At 42.3% G+C, this 21,220-nt stretch overlaps 1 protein-coding gene across 1 annotated transcript in view; it reads left to right on the forward strand.

Moving 5' to 3' along the window:
• The window catches only part of PHEX (phosphate regulating endopeptidase homolog X-linked), a 204,100-nt gene that overhangs the window by 16,160 nt on the left and 166,720 nt on the right, over positions 1–21,220 (forward strand). The gene's annotated exons all lie outside the window — the stretch shown is intronic.

The raw sequence follows: 21,220 nt of genomic DNA on the forward strand, positions 1-21,220 counted from the left end.
CCCAGGACCCTGGGATCATGACCTGAGCCAAAGGCAGGTGCTTAACTGACTGAGCCACCCAGGCACCCATGGAATGGTCTTATTAAATAATAGCTTTTTGGTGGCTTCTTTAGAATTTTTTAGATAGGTAATCTTAAAGTTAAGAACTAGAGTTTTTGTCTCACCCTTTCTTTTTACTGTATTGGCTGGATCCTCCAGAACAGTGTTGAACAGTAGCAATAACCATGGATGTAATTTTTTTATGCCTATCTTGGTTGGTGATGCCTCCAGTATTTTCCCTTGGCCCCCAAACATATTTTTTTTGTTTTGAGTAAGTATTCTTTATTGCATTCTGTTACTCCTAGTTTGCAAAAAGAGCTTCAATAATAAAAACACAAAAAAAGTAAAAACAAGTCACGAAGAACCTAATTTGGTCCTGCCATCCAGTGATACCCCCCCCTTTTTTTTTAAAGATGTTATGTATTTGACAGAGAGAGGGAGATCACAAGTAGGCAGAGAGGCAGGAAGAGAGTGGGGGAGGGGAGAAGGCTTCCTACTAAGCAGACAGCCCGACACGGGGCTCGATCCCAGGACCCCGAGATCATGACCTGAGCGGAGGGCAGAGGTTTAACCCACTGAGCCACCCAGGCGCCCCCAGTGATAACCTTTTAAATGCAAATATACATACAAAGTTATATGTATATGTCAAAAGGATCATATATTCTGTGTTTATAATCTTTTATTTGACATGATAACATATTTTTGTGTCAATAAAAGTAGATCTTTACTATCCGTTGCCATGACTTCTTTGTATGGATACACTCTAGCTGATTCAGTCAATTCCCATGTTGCCATTTAGATTATTTCCAGATTTTTTTTCCTCATTGTAAGCGCTCAGAGCATGAGTGTTGAAGCTGCAGACCTACATTTGAATCCTGGTTTCCTTACATTTCTCCTCTGTGCCACTTTTGACCACTCATTTTCCCTAGCTCAGTTTTCTTACCTTTCAAAAGGGGTTAAGAGAACCCATTTCTTAGGGCTTGTGGGGCTAGAGGAGATGACACTTATAAATGACACTTTCCTGGCATACAGCAGGCCCTCAGTAAATATTTGTTGTCTCTGCCTCTATTTTGTCTCACAGCTCGTTCTGAGGCTCATGAAATAGTGTCTACCAAATGCCTGAGGTTTTATTCTGGTCTTATCGTTTGTAAATATCATGTGCTTTCAAAAATATTGAATACCGTCTAGATATTTTTCCTCACCCTTGATAAAAAGCGAGAACATCCAAAAATAAAACCCAATACCACCAATCAAAAGAATACCATTTTCTTATGGCTGATAGAGAACACACAGATACGGCTGTCCAATTTGTGAAATAAAATGGATTTGACAGATCGGGCTGATGAAAAATTGCCCTCTATTGAAGTCAGCAGCCTGGCTTCGTGAATTTTTTCTTTAAGTGGCATATAAGACTCAGATTCCTAGTTGGAAGATAAAATTATTTCTTATTCTCTCCAAGAAGCAAGTTTTTTTAAAAAGCAGGACGAATATAGTCATGTGTTTGAATGTCTCAAAATTTCCTTCCTACAAAACCTCCCAAATTTGTCTTCATGTGACCGTGAAGATGACATAGCATGTGTTGCTTATGAACGAGCAGATGAAAATTTTGCAAATGAGCACTTATGAAACATGAGGCAATAAGTGAGATAGAACACTTGTGTCAAACAGAAGACAGATGACTCAAGGTAGGGCCAGCTCATCTCTATTATGAAGTAGCAATCTTTGCCAATATTTTGTAAAGAAATGCAGTGTATTATTATATTCAAGCATAGATAGCACCAGCAGAACAGTAAGAGGAAGTAGGATTTATACACTAATGAGCAAAGAAAGGTGGTTATGATTCATAGATGGGTTATTTATTTGTAAATATTTGCTGGCTAAGATTCAAATGGTTCTCATAATTAAATACCCCCCCATCTTGTTTTTGCCATAATGATCCTAGCCAAATCGTCTTTTGCAGATAGTGGAAAGCTGAAAATTTCAGATCTTGTAACGTCATTTGATAATTAAGAAGTTGAGACGATTGAAGACTGTGAATTGTGTCATTTTCCTCAAACCATGAACATAGTATGATATACCACACTGAGCTTCGACATCATTAAATTCTTTGAAACAGACCTCAGATTAGAAAAAAAAAATGGGGACACAGTGGAGAAATGCTATGAAGCAGCCAGCCACTGGGGTGGGCTTTTTATTCTTGGTGAAACTCAGCCCCGGTAAATCTCAGTGAATCTGCTGTATAAATAGGAGGTAGAAGGGTTGCTATTAATAGATTCCTGTTTTTGTGACCATGGTGGCTCTTTTTCATGTGGCCACACATGGAGTAGTAAATTGCCAAATTATACATGTGTCATCATTAGGTCCCACATGCATAGAGAGGTGCCGAGTGAAGATTTGGGCCTGTATAGAAGACATTTCTTTATTTATTTACAAAGATTTTATTCATTTATTTGACAGCACAAGCAAAGGGTACAGCAGAGGGAGAAGGAGAAGCAGGATCCCCGCTGAGCAGGGAGCCCAACCTGGGGCTCGATCCCAGGACCCTGGGATCATTACCTGAGCAGAAGGCAGACACTTAACTGACTGAGCCACCCAGGCGCCCCTAGAAGACATTCAGAATGTGAAATGAAATGATTTTACTTGAAAACTATTTTGTTGTTGTTTGCATTTTTCCTAATCTTGGGATACCATTTGAGCATGGGGGGTGTGTGTGTGTAGAGTGTAAAGAAAGGGAAAGAAGCTGTCAGATTTAAAAAGTTGAGCAATTTCTTGTTAGGAAACACCCCCTTGAAATATACACATGAATTTCTCCCTGAAGCCTCTTTGAAAAATGTATATGTAGATCCAGAATGTCTTTTTCTAAATAGCCGAAGGACGTGAAGAGGCCATGAGAACAGCCATCATGTGTGAAAGCTTGTGTTCCCGTAGTTCTGATCATTAGAATTTCAGGTTTTCTGCTTGTGTCTTCTTTTCTACCCCTAGTACATGTCCTTGTCTTTTTAACTCTTTTCTACTCCAAGCATTTGATTTTAAGATCTGATCTTTCTCCATGTGGCTTTCACGTAGCTCTTCTTTCATAGGGGTTAATATTACAAGTAAGTTGGGTACACTTGACAAGAACCAGATCTATTCATTAGATTCATTCTGGGTTGTGTGCTTTTTAATTTGGGGAAAATATATTCACTTCAAAGAGATTGAAATGCATAGTGTTTTGACTGAATTAATCTGTGAACTCAAGACTGTTGACTTGGCGTTTATTTTTTTCTTGGTACCAGTTGCTTTCAGTCACAAGTAAGAGAAATCCCAATTCCACCTGTCTTAAAAATAGAGAAAATTTTCTGGCCCATGTAACCAAAATGTTTAGTAATAATTCAGACTTCAGGTAAGGATTGATCCAGCAGCTGAATGTCATTAAAGATCCTATTTCTTGATTTCCCTGTGCTTTGACATTCACTGTCTCATAATTTGTTTCTAAGTCTCTTTGGTCCTAAGATCCTTGTCAATAGCAACCAAAATGTATACTTCCTCATTCACATCTAGCAAGAGGCATTGTATTAGACATAGGACGATACAGAAGTGCAGAGATTTAATAAGGCCCCCAAGACTACCCATGTGGAACTTAAAAATCTGCACATCACAAAGCATTTCAGTAAGTACTGTAATCAGAAGTCTAGAGCTGCACTGTTCAATATGGTAGTCACTAGCCAGTTGTGGCTTTTTTAAAAATAAGATTTATATATTTATTTGAGAGATAAAGAGCATGCAAGTGGTGGGGAGGGGCAGAGGCAGAGGAAGAGGGAGAGAAAAATTCAAGCAGACTCTGTGCTGAGCTCAGAGCCTGATGTGGGACTCAGTCTCACAGCCCTGAGATCAGACCTGAGCCAAAACCAAGAGTTCAATGCTTTACCCAACTATGCCATCCAGGTGCCCCCCACTTGGGGCTCTTGAGTACTTGAAGCATGGCTAGCTGGAATTGAAATGTGGTATAAATAAAAAATACCACCAAATTTCAAAGACTTCATTTTTAAAAATATATAAAATATCTCACCAAGAAATTATTTCCTCAATTACATATTGAAATGATAATATTTTAAGATCTATTTGGTTAAAGTATATTACTAAACAACTTCACCTCTTTCATTTTTCTAATTTTTAAATGTACAAGGAAATGAATAATGACCTGTATGGCTCAGATAATGTTTCTATCAGTGCTGTTCTAGAGCCCTGAATAAGCCGTTGGATAGGTGAGCTATCTGAATCAGTTCAAGTTTACGTTAGTTTATAGAGTTGAGCAATAGAGAAGGGGCAGAGAGCACCTTTAGTAAAAATAGTTCTCTACTCCCATCTCCAGTCCCTTTCTATCCTATTACTCTATTAGTGTTCTTTGTGGCACTTATAACCATTCGAATTAGCTTGTGTATATTTTGCCTGCCATTTTGGGCTTCACTGTGACTCAGCACCCAGCATCGTGCCTGGCACATAGTTGGTGCTTACTAACACTTGTTAAAGAGAATAGAAAGACTGTGCCCTCTGTGAGTGGCTGGGCGCAGTGGTGAGGGTGGCTGGCTGACTCAGTGGAGAGGGGTGGCTTTCTCGTCTCTTCTTTCTCCCCTTCCACCTGTGCCGAGGGCCCAGCATGCTGTTCCAGAAGCGTCCCGAGATGCAGCCAGAGCTTGCCCCTGAGGGAAGGGGAAGACTAATCATCAGTTATTCTTGGACAGGAGAATGGAAGTGAGACAGGCTAGAGCCCTTCCTGGGGCTCCAAGACTCTCTGGGGGTGTGATCTTGTGTAAGATACAGTAAGGAACAGGAAAACTCCCAAGACAGCATTTACATTTGGGCTCTGAAAAGCAGTTGGGATTCTGCCACTTACTGGCTCTGTGACTGCTGGCAAACCACTTTCCTCTGAGGCTGAGTTTCTTATCTGGTGATACTGTTGGATTAATTCAATGAGGTGCATCAAATGTCTTCTACACAGAATTCAATAAATAACATCTGCTGTTATTGTTAATTTCATGAGGATTAAATTAACATTTTGAAAGCATTTGGCATGTAGTAGATGCTTGAGAAATGTTAGATTCCTAGCCAAATAAAAATTACAAATTGATAAGAAAACCTTACCAGCATCATTAAAGTAAAACTGTAGGATGTAGTTTTTTCTGAAAGTCTTACCGTGCCTATAAATAAGGCAGCTGATCCTGAAAGGGGCAAGTCTGGAGGTGGAAATAGTAGGTTAGGACATTTGTGTGTATTCCGAGCTTTTATTGGCAGACCTTGGTCATGACCTCAAACCTGGAAGGTTTTGATAATCTGTTTGTTGGACAACACATGGGTTGGGGGAAGGGCATTTTAAATCCCTCCTGCAGGAAAAGAGAGAAGAGGAAAGGGGAATTGGTGAAAACGAGGAGAAGTGTCATCTTAGGCTGTTCTAGATCTTCTAGATGCCACTTTTTGTTGCTTACACTGGTTTGCTTTTCTTCTCTCATTCTTTCACATCTCCCTCCGGGATTCTTAACTCAAGAGGGCTGTCTATAGAATTCCAGGGACTTGAAGGGGAAAAGATGCACGTTTATTTTTGCTAACCTCGGATGGAACTTCAACATTTTCTTTAATTATGAAAGTAGGCAAAACCCTGGTATTATGGGCTGTGACCCTGCTAGCAATGCAAAGCATTATTTTTCTGTCTTGTTATAAACGTTCCAAGTATCTTGAAATATTATCTACGTACATCCCGACTTCAAAATCCTAGCAATGTTTAGACCTAATGCTAGATCTTCGTATTTAATGACTTAATGAAGTAGCACACATATTATGGTGACAAACAGCAAAACAACTATTTGATTAATTGTATTTCAGAATAATTGGTTTCTTTGTAAACCCGTGTTTCTTATGCACTCGTAAACATTAGTTTGAGAGTGGTCCTTAGGTTTTAAGAGCCTGCCCAGGAAACGTATGGTGCAAAAAAGATGAAGAACCCCTGCCTGTGTGAAGGTTGCTGGGGCAGGCCTCAAGAAGGTACAGTTTCATTGAACTCCAGTCTTTTGATGCATCCTAATCTAGGTGTTTCAAGCAGAGTTGGCTATTACAGGACCCCATGGGTCCACTCAATGCTCAGGTCTTTGAACAGTCCATAGTCTTGAATCCCTGGGTAATGAACACATTACCAACAGTTCATGTATGTTTATAAGGATATTAGATGAAACCAGAGATTTGTGTTTAGAGATTTGTGCCAGTGCCAGACGTTGAACTGATTATGATGTGATTACCTATGCCATGGAATAAATATATTTATAGATGAAATGACTGAGTGTTGTCACAAGCCTCTTATGAGAGCAGAGAGTTAAAAGTCAGTGCCCAGCTGGAGATGATACAGCTTTTACTGTGGTACAGTTACAAATACTTAGAAGCAATGCCAAATGATTGAAGATAGTAACACAAAGTAGAGTCTTCTTTTACAGGTACACAATACGTGTTGCATGAAAGAGCTTGCTTGTCATCTGATCCTTGAAGACAGGGACTGTTGGTACAACTTGAAAGGGTAGAGGTAGAGGGAGACCGTAGATCCGGAGGCTGTGAATGAAGTTCCAAGGAAAAGACCGAATCCATGAAACTTGGCGTTGTTGGGAGGATGACACGGACACGCCTAGGTGAGAGGTGACAGGAGTGAAATGGGCCAATGAAGGATGTGAGATTTTTGACCAGCAGAGAACGCTGAGGTTTCTGAGCAGTGAAGCTATAGCTTGGGAATGCTGTGCCTAGGAATAACGACTGAAAAAAAGGAGCGGGGAAGCAGACGAGGGGGCATTTTTATAGTATAAATATTGCAACACGTTATAAAAAGTTTCCTGCTAGTTAGCTTGAATGTTGTAGGAAGAGACATTTTTACTTTAGAAGAGTGCTGACTAAATTTAGGTTCTTTTGACTAAATGTAAGTTCTTTGGCCTGACTGATGACACAGGATATGGGCATCCTGAGAGAGACATAGGAATACTTCTCAGCTTGCCCACACCCAGGCCCCGTTTTGCATGGTTGGTGCGTATAAGTGTATTTTGCTTGGCAGTTGTTCAGGAGGGTTGTATATTTTTGAAAAGCCACTTCCTGAAAGATGGTGACTGTTTGGAAGGGAAAGAAAAATCCTAGCTGGTTTTGGTCGTAACAGTCCCGAGGTGTGCCCATGTGAGCTGCGGTCATGATTCCAGGAGCTCCTCTGGGTCCCCACGTGTTCTTGCTCTTGGTCGCCACAGGCTGGCATGATAACGGAGCTGAGAATGTGGGAGTTTGGCAGGAGCTTCCCAGGCTCATCCCGCTCTCACAGCAGAAGCAGATGACTCAGATCGCCTGGACCGTGAAACCTGCATCTTCAGAGAAATGAGGCAGTCACTTACCTTTACTGTACTTCTAATTGGTCAGTGGCAAAACTTAGGCACCAGAAAACTGAGAAAGTTGCTTGCACATAAAAATATGTGGCCAAACAGGGTTGAAAATTCTACCCTTGGATTTCCAGTCTCCCTGATGAGATGGCCTCAGCTGTACTCTCACTTTCAACTCTGGGAATATTTCAACTGCAACTGCAATTCAATTTCAACTGCAACTTGACAGTGTGGAATGGGTTGAGCATCTTTAAGATGTGGCAAAATCCCCATTTCTCCCCCAGTGTTATTACAAATGGGCAGGATTTCTACTCCTTACTGTGTAGTGAACTTTTAACGATTAAAAAAAAAAAATCCTAGGAATACACACGGAGAAGGGCCTAGCAAGCCTGGCACTGTGTAGGGATAACCTGCTTTATTTTTTTTAAACTTTTTTTTAAAGATTTTATTTATTTATTTGACAGACAGAGATCACAGTAGGCAGAGAGGCAGCCAGAGAGAGAGGAGGAAGCAGGCTCCCCACTGAGCAGAGAGCCCGATGCGGGGCTCGATCCCAGGATCCTGAGATCATGACTTGAGCTGAAGGCAGAGGCTTTAACCCTCTGAGCCACCCAGAGCTAAGGTGGTGACGCTAAGATGAGCTAAGAAGGTGGCGCTGTTCCATTTTGCAGTTGAGAAAGCTGAGGCTTGGAGAGGTTAAGTATTTCATATTCACACAGCTAGTAACCTATAAAGTCACTGTTGTCCAGAAGAAATGTTATGTGAGTCAAAAATGCAAGTCACATGTAATTTTCCATTTTTAAATAGCCATGTTAGGAAAAGAAAAAGGAAACAGGTAAAATCCCATGATTCTGTCTAACCCAACATACCCAAAGAATTGGCATTTCATGTAATCAATATAAAAACATATTCACAAGGCAGTTCACATTCTTTCTTTCCTAAGTCTTGGGATTGGTATGCTTCTTATACTTGTAACTCATCTCCATGTGGATGGGCCACATTTCCATTACTCAGTAGCCCCACGTGACTCCCGGTTCTGCAGTGGACAGGGCCGTTCTAGACCCGTGCTTCTCACTGATGGCAGCACACTGAATTCACGAGGGAGCACAGATGCCCAGGGCCCAGCCTTAGAGGTTTTGATGTAATTGGTCTGGGATGGAGCCTGGCCTTCTGGATTTCTTAACCACTCCTCCCCCACCAGGTGACTTTATCATGGGGCCCAATTTGAGAACCTACTCAAGGGTGAAAAACCAAACCAACTGAGTCAAGAACTATAGGCACCGTCCGTTGGAGAAAGTTCTCTGAGTTTTCTGAACTGAGACCCATTCAAAACTACTGCTCTGGCAATATGCTTTGCTAGTCGACATTAAAGAATGCCAGGCAATGCCCGAATTCATGAATTTCTTTCAATTTACATTTCCCAACCTTTTGGCCAAGTCCCAGAATAATGCAGGAAAAGACAAGGGAGTTCTTCCCCCCCCTTGATCTGCACGCTGGTCTCGATACACACCAGTACAAGTAAATGAAGACCTGAAGGTCTATTATTTTAATTGAGGTCTGAGGTGTCACCATCTGTCTGGAAACTTGAAGCTGTGGAAAAGAGGAAGTTAGGGTTTGCCAGCTTCAGGTCATTGCCAGAATGAAACAAGTCTGGTGGAGAACATGTGGGAAGTGCTGGGTGAGGAAAGCAGGCAATTGTGGCTCCAGCTGAGGTCTGAAGGCTGCACAGCCCATGGTGCGGCGGGACGTCCAAGGAACTGCTCTTGCCAGGGCCCGTGTGCCTGCCCGCGCCCTCAGCCAAAGCCGCCATGTGCCTGTGGCACCCGCCATGCGGGACTCAGAATGTCTCCCCTCGCCACAGCTTCACGTGTCCTTCGAATGCTTTTGGAGTCATTTGGAAACATTTTTACATTGCCTTCTTTTATTTAAATTCCATACTGCCTTCCATCTCCGGACACACTGATTATTTTTCAGAAGGAAAAATGCTGGGTCTTCTGGGATGACAGTGCTCTAGTTATATGCAAATTTGTTATGTTCATTTGACTTGTAATTAAGCATGAGAACTCGCACCCATGGCTGAGTCTTTCATAGCCTTAACTAAATCAATACCTTTCTAGTTCATTGAATTAGAAATACCGTCACCTGTAAGAGGCGCCATTACTTCATGTTCGCCAACAAAGATGGCGCTCCTACCCTGGGCCACCTTTTCCCCTGACATTTTTACTTTATGTTCATTGAAAGAGTTCTTGCAGACATTACTTTTTATCTTAGGACTCTTTTGCATGAAATGCAAGCAGGAGAGATTGGTTCGAGTCGTCCTAAAACTTCTTCCCAGTTCTTTTGATTTCAAGTCATCAGCGCTTTTGTTTTCTCACAAGACATTGTCTTCTTTCTGTCCATAGCAGCCGTGATTCAGCATTCCTTAAAAAAGTGCTCCCCGATTGCCTCTTTGGAGATGCAATAAGTTTTCATTTCATGCCCAAATCATATTGAAATCTTTCTGAGGACCTTTTAAGTGACAGTTTACTGGCCATGCAGCCGACTCATTTCCAGGGTCTACTATGGGAACTGCTCAATCGCGTTCCCACACAGGCGGGCAGTGACTGTGCCCAGCTGACAGTTTTCAGATGGATTCCAGTTTCAGAGATGTGAAGACGTGGAAAGGAATGTGCTTCATTAGAACAGATGAATTATGCTATGTAAATTGTATTTCCACTAATCCAGGCTCCCCAACTGCTTAGTCCCATCCACCTTGTTTATGTGCTTTATTTTTAAAAAAGATTTTATTTATTTATTTGACAGACAGAGATCACAAGCAGGCAGAGAGGCAGGCAGAGAGAGGGGGAAGCAGGCTCCCTCCTGAGCAGAGAGCCTGATACAGGCCTCGATCCCAGGACCCTGAAATCATGACCTGAGCTGAAGGCAGAGGCTTAACCCATTGAGCCACCCAGGTGCCTCTGTTTATGTGCTTTAAACAATACTCAGTGAGATTTGCATAATGTTCCCTCCTCTGTATTCTAGGTTTTCATGTGCACTGGTGTATAAGCAAACTCCCCCACTTCCTTCTTCGCCTCTAATGAGTAGCTACAAAGCCAGACTGTAATGCTGTACTTTCCATCCTTGAGCATGTACATAAATCACCTGGGAATCTTGTTAAAGTGAAGATTCTGATTCAATGGGTCTGAGAAAGGACCCAAGGGTCTGCATTTCTGACAGGCTCTCAGGTGATGCCTGCACTGAGGGTCTAGGGACCACGTGATGAGTGACCAGGCTTTACTACAACTGAGGACCCAGTATGTCACTGAGGAAACTCACCTCTCCTGGGGGCATGAGTGGTTTTGTTTTTCCTCCATTCACAGTATGATTCTGATGAAAATCTGTGACTTAAAAATGTCAAGTTGGGTAAAAACAAAGATTTCTTAGGATAAAAAGAAAACAGGAAGTCTGTGTCTAATGTTTTATGATTCAGGGAGAGATATTTCTTCCCCTTAATTTGTTTTCTGAAAGATTTGTTCATTTTGTTTTCCCTTGCCTTCCTCCTCAAAAAACTTGGGCAACTTGAATTTATTAGGAAATCTGCATGTAATTGCAGATTAATAACCTACCCATTAATACCACATTAGTTCATTGTGATTAATAGCATCTCTTTGAATGCTTAATGAATTAGTAATGATGGACTATTTGCTATAAAGTGTCAAGAGAACATTCTGTGTAAAAAGGCACCACGCATAACAGGAAAATTAATTATATGCCGGTTGGAGAATAGCTTGTCACAAATAAGAAATGTTTGTTTGGAACGGCTCACTGGTGTTCATATTTATACAATGAGAGTTATTTTTAAAACATGGATGGACCTTTTAATTTAGAAAATGAGAAGGGGATTTTGTTTTCATCAATAGCTGAGCTCGGTGTGGGAACCGATATTTCGGAAACACACACGAGTATGTGCCGGTCGGTATGCTCACAGGTCTGCTTCCTCCAGTGGTCATGTAGGTTACGTTCCAAATGGAGCAACTGCTACCTGCTGTCTGCTCTGAATTCTTAAGTTCATTTCCCCAAGGCCCAAACATTTCTTGTTACTAATTTTATTCCTTTGGCCTATCATTTGTTTTCTCTCTGGTTCCTCACTCTAATTTGGTGCTGTTGGCCATCATTGTTTATTTCTGTCTTTGCCCTACATCCGAGGAAGCGAAGGTCAAGGAAATTATGTGACTTGCCCAAACCAATCCAGCCATATAATTTGTCCCCCACAGATTATGGGTCTAACATTTCAAATGTCTCCAATTTTAACCCAGGCGGAAAGAGCTGCATGAGCAGAGGCTTTGTCTAGCTGGTGCCTTTGAGGAAACCCAAGAAGCCCAGTGTGATTGGAGCTCAGAGTCAGAAGGGAAAAGGGACAAAAGACAAGACTGAAGAGAAAGGAGGGGCCAGAGCCTTCAGGCCCTATAGGCTGTGTAAAGGTTTTCTCCTCTGTCCTCAGGCACTGGGAGCCCATTTGTAAATGTCACACTGAGGGGCATGATGGGTTTTGCCAGAGCACATTGGCCACGAGTAGAGAATGGCTTGGAGAGGCGAGCTGGTGTATGGAGACCCGTTGACAAGGCCCTGCCATGCTGTTCTGTTTTCTAGCTTGGGATCCAGATGAAGATAGAGTTTGTCTTCCTTGTTACAGAAAACCCCAAGCGTTACTGGATATTCTTTTCTCTGTGTTCTCCTCAGGGCAGCATAAAGGGTCATTGTTTCTTCTCTGTAGCCCCCAGTTTCTTTGACCCGAGGAGCGTACTTCTCCAAGCACGTCCTGTTCCCCAGAATCTGCTGGGGAAGCCCCGGCAGCAGGCAGCGGGCAGGGAAGTTTGCTGTCTCCCTGCCAGCCCTTTCGCTGCTTTGACTTATGCTGAAGGTGCTGTTGCTTCCCCTCTTTGGGATAAAGAAGGGAAGGAAGAGATCCCAGTTCCTAATCCCTCACTGTTAGAAACCCCAGTTAAAAAGGATAGCCTGGGTGGCTCAGTTAAGAGTCCAATTCAGCTCAGGTCACGATCTCAGGGTCTCGTGGGGTCGAGCCCTGCCTCGGGCTCTGAGCTAAGTGAAGAGTCTGCTTGTCTCTCTCCCTCTGCTCCTCCTCTTCCTCCTCTCTCTCTCTCAAATAAATAAAGTCTTTTTTTTTTTAAAGGACAGCCTTCCTTGACCACACACTGTAGTTTGAACAGCCAGGAATAGAACCACTGCTACTCTTACCTCCTCATGGAAGGTGGGAGTGAAAACAGGGGTTAGTTGGGAAGTGGGTTTTTAAACCTATGTTTACAGTGTTTTGATGCCACTTTCACAGATGAGGGAGGAATTGTGAAGTCTAGAGCTCAGATTTTTTAGGATTTGAGGGATGCAGTATTTATCTCACTCTTCTTTGCCGTGGGGCGTGGTATAAGCTGGAGTTGAAAATAGCTGTCCTGTTTTTTTTATTTTTTTCACTTTGGAAGTATTCCTGACATTGTGTAGTTTTTTGTTTTGTTTTGTTTTTGGCTCTTGAGTGAGTGAATCAACCCTTGCCTTAAACCCCTATCGCATTTCACCTTTGAGAAAGGAACTTTTTAAAGTTGGACTTTGCAGAACTGAGGAACTAACTTAGACTTAAATGGGCCAGTATGATGAGAGCTCTCCAGAACAAAACAAAGTAGTGCTTTCCTTGAAGAATGTTGACATTTAATTAAAACGAAGCTGTGGAGTGAGGAAATCAGCAATCAACCTTGACTTTGAGTGGGACGGGGAATGGGGGAGGAGGAAATCTGGGCTGGTGATGTTCTGGGATCACAGGCATCAAGAAGGACTGGAGAAAATTGTCAACTATACCTCATTTCAAGTTGGGGGAGGTAAGGAGTGCGGGCGACTGCTGTTGGTTCTCAGAGTGTGTTCCCTCTACCTATAAGCATTGGCATTAGCTGGGAATTTGTTAGAAATGCAAATTTCTGGATCACACCCTAGACCCACTGAGTTAGATACTCTCGGGGAAGACCCAGAACTCGGTGTTTTATGATTCTGATGCCTGTTCAAGTTTGGACACCACTGGTTTAGACTAGACATAACATGAAGAAAAGCCTTTCGGACCAGCTAACTATGTCCTGCCCTAACCTCACCATGGCCTCCCATCCCTGGCTAGGTTCCTCAGGAGTGAGTCTCCCTGGTCATAATAGCATGACCGGGCTTTATGGGGGACTAATTGAGGTCGTGTACCATACACCTGGTACAGAGCAGATGTTTAATAAAGGAATGCTATCACCTTGGGTCCTTGGATGTTCAGGACTACTGAGGAAGGACCCCTGCAGGGGGAATATAACCACACATGGTCTTTCCTTTATAACAGTAAGATGGTAGAAATAGGTAGGACAAAATAAATAATTAGGGTTTTTACTCAAGGAAAAAAAAATGTGAAGATGGATTATAGTGACTTTAAATTCACCACAGGCCTTTCATTGAATTATCTGCTAAGATCCAAATTATCTAACTAGGAAAGCTATTTTTATGAGTTAAAATATCATATTGGGGGGTGCCTGGGTGGCCCAGTGGGATAAGCTTCTGCCTTCAGCTCAGGTCCTGGTCTCAGGGTCCCGGGATCGAGCCCCACATCGGGTTCTCTGCTCAGCGGGGAGCCTGCTTCCCCCTCTCTCTCTGCCTGCCTCTCTGCCTACTTGTGACCTCTGTCTGTCAAATAAATAAGTAAAATCTTTTAAAAATATCATATTGGTAGATTCATTGCAATTCTATGCTGTCAAAGAGTAATATGAAAATTTAGTTTAAATTATTTTGAAGTGTAACCCTGATAAGTGTAATCCTTATAAATTTGCTTGCAAGTGGGCATAATAAAAGAGTTACCTTCTATTAGACTTTTGTAGTGTCTGGCAGTTTTATAAAATTGATTTCATTATGGGCAAAGAGGTCTTTTGTGTTAAATGGGAGGTATTTTTATGTTATTTGGTAACCCATGATTTAGATCGATGACATAGAGGTTTTTAGTGCCCCTAAAATAATCTCTGCCCCCTTTTCTGAAGCTGATGCCAGCCAACAACGATAATTTATAAGATGATCATAAAAAATGAACAAAGAAAAGGATTTTGACAGGGTCTCTCTCTGTATGGAGGTGGGAGGTTCCCAGAAGAATGAGAAATAGCAGTTTGTCCTGTCTTTTCTGTGTGTCAGAAAGACTCCAGTGACGCCGTGCTTGCCCGGCTCTGGGCAGAGTTGAGCGCACCAGTCGTGCGAAAACACCAGGGCTATGGGATCCACAGACCGTGACTTAGTTAACTTGAATTTTATTTTTTAATGAGAATAACAACGGGCTTTGCAAGCTGATTTAGAGTCTCCAGGTCCAGCTGCCTAAGAGTTTAATACCCGTGCAGTGTGAGTTAGAAAAATGAAATTTTTTGGTATGGTAAATAAACTGAGGAGCCTGGAAACCAAATTGAAGTCTGTAGCCTGGAAAATCACCAAGGACTAAAAATAGCAAGATTAGAGGCGACAGTCTGCCATGGACCATCCGAAGATGGTTTTTAAGTACCACCAAAGGAGAAACCAGGCCATAAGATAGGCTTAAAATATATATATATATATATATATATATACACACACACACACACACATATATATGTGTATATATATATATATATAAATTCTATGGGCGCCTGGGTAGCTCAGTCGTTAGGTGTCTGCCTTCGGCTCAGGTCATGATTCCAGGGTCCTGGGATCGAGCCCTGCATTGGGCTCCCTGCTCCGTGGGGAGTCCGCTTCTCCCTCTCCTTCTGCCCCTGCTTGTGTTCCCTCTCTCGCTGTCTTTCTCTCTGTGAAATAAATAAATAAAATTGTTTAAAAAAAATATATATATATACATAATTTCTAGAGAACATTGTGCTTGTTGCATAGGTGCTGAAGGACGTAACTTCCCTTAGAATGTGGATTCGACTTGTCAGTGTTTTGATTTTTCCTGTTTTTTTTCCCCTTGTATGTAGACTTAGAAGATACTCTCCCCCTTCCTTCTAAGGGAGAAGTGTTGGCATAATCTACGGTGAGGTCGAGAATTCACATTGATGACATGTGATGGGAAGGTTTTAGGATGCAGTTGCTGTTTGCATTAAGCACATCAGGTCCCCAGCTTCAGCATCCCTCGGCCTCCTAGTCGGTAGCCGGAGGATTCCCTGTAGCCCAGGCACATAGCAGGGTTGCGGGGTGGGGACAGAGAACACAAAGGAGCAGGTTTTGATAGAGTCTCTGTGCTCTGAGGCCATCTCCTTCAAACGGCATCAGCTCAGCCCCGAGATTCTTGGGAGGTGTTTGCTCATTGGCCTCATTTGTGCACGTGAAATGTTTGAAAATGGTTTTAGGTGAAAAGGTCTTAAATATAGTAGAAACTTCAAATGACTGGCCTGAGCTGCGTTTGACTGTTGTGAGCTCTTGACTTACTAGGGGACTTCTGAGTCTTCAGGAGTCTGGCCTTTCTTTGGAATGCTCTTCTCCTGTTCCAGAGCCCCCAATAAAGGCCCTGTCTCAGCAGGAGAAGTGAAATGAATGAGAAAGATTGGTGGTCCTGTCTCAGCTTCTGAACTTAAAGGAAGTTGAATGCCAACTAAGTATTTACCCCCAAATGGAAGACCAGGATGTAGATAGCTGAACTGAGACCACTGGTAAGATGAAACCTAGGAATCCCAAAACCTGGTGTTCATGAAAACCAATGAAGTCTTGGATTTCGTTGTATGATACAGAGACTAGGATGTGAGAAAAGCATATTGTGGATGTTTGTGTAATCGGGACATTGCTGATTATAACAAGCAATAATGAAAGAAGTGCAACTTCTTACAGTTCCTTTTCTCTTGGGTGAAAAACTCTTAGACTTAACCTTTTCAGGAATTCAGCTCTGCAGTTGTGGACTGAGCACCAGCCACGCCAAGCAGTAGGCCGTGGGTGCTTAAGATGAATGGGACCCAGTCCCTGCCCCTCAGACTACTCAGTTTAACTTAGACTAGTCATTGTGGATGCCAATTTTATGTACCGAGATTACTTTTCATCTCACAGGACTTGACCCAATGACCAAAAGTACCTTCTTCATTAAAATTCTCCCTCTAGGTGTACCCTATGAAGCCAGGGTTGTGTTACAAAGGCATGACTGTCACACCATGGGCAGAAACTAATTCTATGTGGACTGTAGATCCAAATGTGAAACAATAAGGATTCTGTAAAAAACATAGCATTATGATTGGGACAGGCAAAGGTTTCTTAAATGGGACACAAAATACACTAACCATACACAGAAAAGTGGGGAACTTGGATTATATTGAAGAATTTGATGATTTTATTTGATTAAGATTAATGAGAAAAAATACATAATATTTTTGTGCTCTGTTCGAATTTGATGATCAGAAGCACTTTGAATCCAGCTTTATAGTCTCAGGTTTGGTGCATGATACGTTTTTATGAACTGGAGTTTTCCTTTTCTGTTGTAATATGGTTAAGAATACCTGGAAGAGGGTGAGGATTGAGAAATGGTCCAAGAAACAACACAGAGGATGATGGCAATGCCCTTGTGTGGGTGACCCAGGAGCCCTTCTCAGCGCTTTAGGGACATTTTAATAACTTGCGTAATTGCCTTTGATAGGCAGCCTTTGTTTTCTGCTCATTAATTACTCTCCAGGCTTTATTGCTCTTACCACTAATTCAAATACAGAGATACAGAAAATGGATGCCGCCAGCTGATTGCCAGGACACTGTCTGCATATCAATGCTCTCCCGCCTGCTTGGGCATGAGGAGGTGAGGAGAAGGGAAAGGGTTTGCCAAGTAACCTCGGATAGCTGAATTTGTTTTAAAAGCCATGTTCTGGTACAGAAGACAGAATTTTGACACAGACAGGGGTTACCTCACTTTATGGGACTTCTCTTTCTTAGGGGTGGCAGGTACTGCATTTTTAACAAAGTAATGGTTTATGGTGACCCTGTAGGGAGCAAATCTATGTGGCGCCATTTTCTCCAATAGCGTTTGCTCACATTATGCCTCCATGCCATGTTTTGGTAATTCTTAGAATATTTCAAACCTGTTCATTACTCTTATATTTGTTACGGTGATCTGCAATCAGAGAGCTTTGATGTTATCATTGTAATTGTTTTGGGGCCTCACGAACCATAGAAGATGTCAGACTTAATTGATAAATGTTGTGTGCGTTCTGGCTGCTCTTCCAACTGGCTCTTTGCCCATCTTGCTCTCTCTCCTCAGGCTTCCCTGTTCTGAGACGCAACAATATTGAAATCAGGCCAATTAATAACCCTACAGTGGCCTGTAAGTGTTCAAGTGAAATGAAGATTCACACATCTCTTACTTTAAATCAAAGCTAGAAATGATTAAGCCTAGTGAGGAAGATAATGTTGAGACCTCGGACTCTGGCACTGAATGGTCACCAAGTTGTGAATGCAAAGGAAACATTGTTGAAGGAAATGATAAGTGTTCCTCCAGGGAACACATGAATGATAAGAGAGCAAAACGGACTTCTTGCTGATCTGGAGGAAGTTGCAGTGGTCTGGACAGAAGATGACAAGCCAGCCATCGTATACATCCCCATAGGTCAGAGCCTAATGCAGAGCAAGGCCCTAACTCTCTTGGATTATGTGGAGGCTGAGAAAGGTGAGGAAGCTGCAGGAGCAAAGTTGGAAACTGGCAGAAGTGGATGCATGAAGTTTAAGGAAAGAAGCTCTCTCCCTGATATAAGGTGAAGCAGTGTTACCCAGTTACCCAGGTATCCAAGTTCTCCAGAAGATCTAGCTGAGATGATTCACAAAGGTGACTACACTCTACACAATGCATTTTCGGTGTAGATGGAACAGCCTTATATAGAGGAAGAAACCATGTAGGACTTTAATAGCTAGAGAGGAGAAGCTGGTGCCTGGCTTCAAGGCTTCAAAGGACAGGCTTTCTTGTTATTAGGGGGCTGAGGCAGCCCTGGTGACTTTAAGTTGAAGCCAGCACTTACTGACTATTCTGACCATTCACAGCCCTTAAGGGCTATGCTAAGTCTACCCTGCTTGTGCTCTCAATGAACAGCAGAGCCTGGATGATAGCACATCTGTTCACACGTAGTTTAGTGAGTATTTTAGTGCACTATTGAGTTCTGGTAGCTCAGAAAAAACTTAGAACTGCTCAATGGCAGTGTACCTGATCACCCAGGGCTCTGATGGAAATGGGCAGTGAGATTCATGTTGCCTTCATGCCTGCTAACACAACATCCACTCTGCAGCCCGTGGATCAAGGCATCATTTTCACTTTCAAGTTTTATTATTTGAGAAATAGGTTTCATAAGACTATAGCTGCCACAGGTAGTGATTTCTGTGATGGCTCTGGGGACAGCAAATAGAAAACCTCCTGGAAAGGATTCACTGTTCTAGATGACATTAAGAACATGTGTGATCCTTGTGAACAAGTCAAGATACCAACACTCACAGGAGTCTGGAAGAAGCTGATTCCATCCCTCATGAGTGCCTTCGAGGGGTTCAAGACTTGAGGAGAGGAAGTAATTTCAAATGTGATGGAAATATCAAGAGAACTAGAACCAGAAGTAGAAACTGAAGGTGTGACTGAATTGACATCATGCCATGATCAAACTTGAATGGATGGGGAGTTTTTTCTTATAGATGAACAGAGAAAGTGGTTTTGTCTTTTTAAAAAATTAATTAATTGATTTGAGAGAGAGAGAGCACGAGTGGGAGAGGACGAGGGAGAGGGAGGAAAAATCTCAAGCAGACTCCCTGCTGAGTGCAGAGCTCAATGTGGGGCTCGATCTCACGACACTGAGATCATGTCCTGAGCTGAAAACAAGAGTCAGATGCTTAACTGACTGTGCCACCCATGCGCCCTGAGAAAGTGGCTTCTTGAGATGGAATCTACTCCTGGCAAAGACACTGTGAAGGTCTGAAATGACAACCAAGGATTTAGAAAATTACATAAACTTAGTTAATAATGTGGTGACAGGGTTTTAGAGGATTGACTTCTAGTTTTGAGAGAGCGCCAAATCCTAACCACTAGACCACCAGGGAGCGTCTTGACTCTAGTTTTGAAAGAAGTTGTTCTGTGGATAAAATGCCATCAAGCAGCATCTCATACTACAGAGAAATAGTTTGTGAGAGGAAGTGCCAATCTATGTGGCAAACTTCACTGTTGTTTTATTTTAAGAAATTACCACAGCAACCGCAACCTTCAGCAAGCTCCAGTCTGATCGGTCATCAGCCATCCACATCTAGGCAAAACCCTCCACCAGCGAAAAAGAATGTAACGAGTTGAACACTCAGATGATGGTTAGCATTTTGTAGCAATGAAGTATTTTTTAAAATTAAGGTATTACATTGTTTCTTAGACACGGTGCTATTGCACATTTAATCATCTGCTGATACAGTGTAAACATGACTTCTGTATGCACTGGGAAGCCAGAAAATTAATTTGACTCGCTTTATTGCAATATGCACTTTTTTGCAGTAATCTGAAACTGAACCCATGGTATCCCTGGGATGTGCCTTAACAAATTATTGATATTTGTGCGCTGTTAGGGTTTTGGGAATGCCCTACTTAGTACTGCATGTCCTCTTTTTACCTTCTTGTCATACACAGAATGCCTTGGGTGCACACTCAGGTACATACGTACTACTTTGAGTTCTTTCGCTCCCAAGGCTTGTTTGGGTCCTCAGGGCATTGTTGTTTACAATCTGTGGAGTGTTTATAGCATCAGAAGAACATCACATCCCTAAATGGAATTTGGATTATTTACTTCCAAATGTGTCTCCCCAACAGTCCAGCGACTGTGGAAGTAATACAGTGGAAAGGCACCTGATCTGATTTGAATAGAAATGTATGTGAGTATGGTTTTAGAGCTTTGTGTTTATTAAAAAAAGAAAACAATCTTCCTTCTCGATCCTTGGGGCTAGTTATCTTGCTTTTATTGCTGTGATAATACATAAGAAACACCAAACAAGTCAAAACAATTGAAAACACCCACATCCAACTCAATTTATTTTATTTGAATCTGTGGAGTTCGTTGGACTTGGTTGATATACAAGTGTGGATAAAAAACTGGTCAGGAGCTCTGGATTGCCTTTTTTTTTTTGTTTTGTTTTGAAAGGTAGAACTTCTAGTTTAGAAGTGGAGATTCCTCTTCAGGATATATGTAATTATTAATTGGATCAGCACTCTCCATTGTATGTATCTTGAAGCTCTTCAGAATACAATGGGGGCATCTGTTGTGCCGTCATTGGGAGGCAGCTGGGTTGTTTCAGAAATAAAGTCCACATGCCTTGACAGCAGCAGGCTGCCACAGCTCCATGTCGGCAGTGCCGTGGTACTGCTCGGGGATGCTTCCTCTTGGCTCCATGTAGGTAAATGAGCACTCGCCGGTACATCCAAGGTGTGTTTTGGCGGGGAGGGGGAGCAGTTTTTATTGAGTCTTGCCTTTCCCTCCTTCTCCCCTTAATCATGAAAGCTGCCAGTTTCCACCTTCAAGCAAGAGCATCAGTGATGTTACAAAGTGCACATCACTTTCTGGGTGGGCTCATGTCTACGCTGACAGCCATTTTATACACATGACCTCATTTCAATGGCCAGGACTCCGCATGGGGAAATGGACAAGTTTTCAGGCAATTTGGGTAGGCTTTCCAATCTTGCCTCTCCATTTCCTGTCTAAACAACTTCTCCCATGTCCACAGCATGTTTATGCAACATCGAATAAAACTTCTAATGGGCAATTTCCTCCAGGTGACCTCCTGGAGAGGCTGGGCGGTGAGGAAATCTTAAGAAACCCGAC

The sequence above is a fragment of the Mustela erminea genome, chromosome X (assembly GCF_009829155.1).
Source record: "Mustela erminea isolate mMusErm1 chromosome X, mMusErm1.Pri, whole genome shotgun sequence".
In the NCBI taxonomy this organism is placed as follows: domain Eukaryota; kingdom Metazoa; phylum Chordata; class Mammalia; order Carnivora; family Mustelidae; genus Mustela; species Mustela erminea.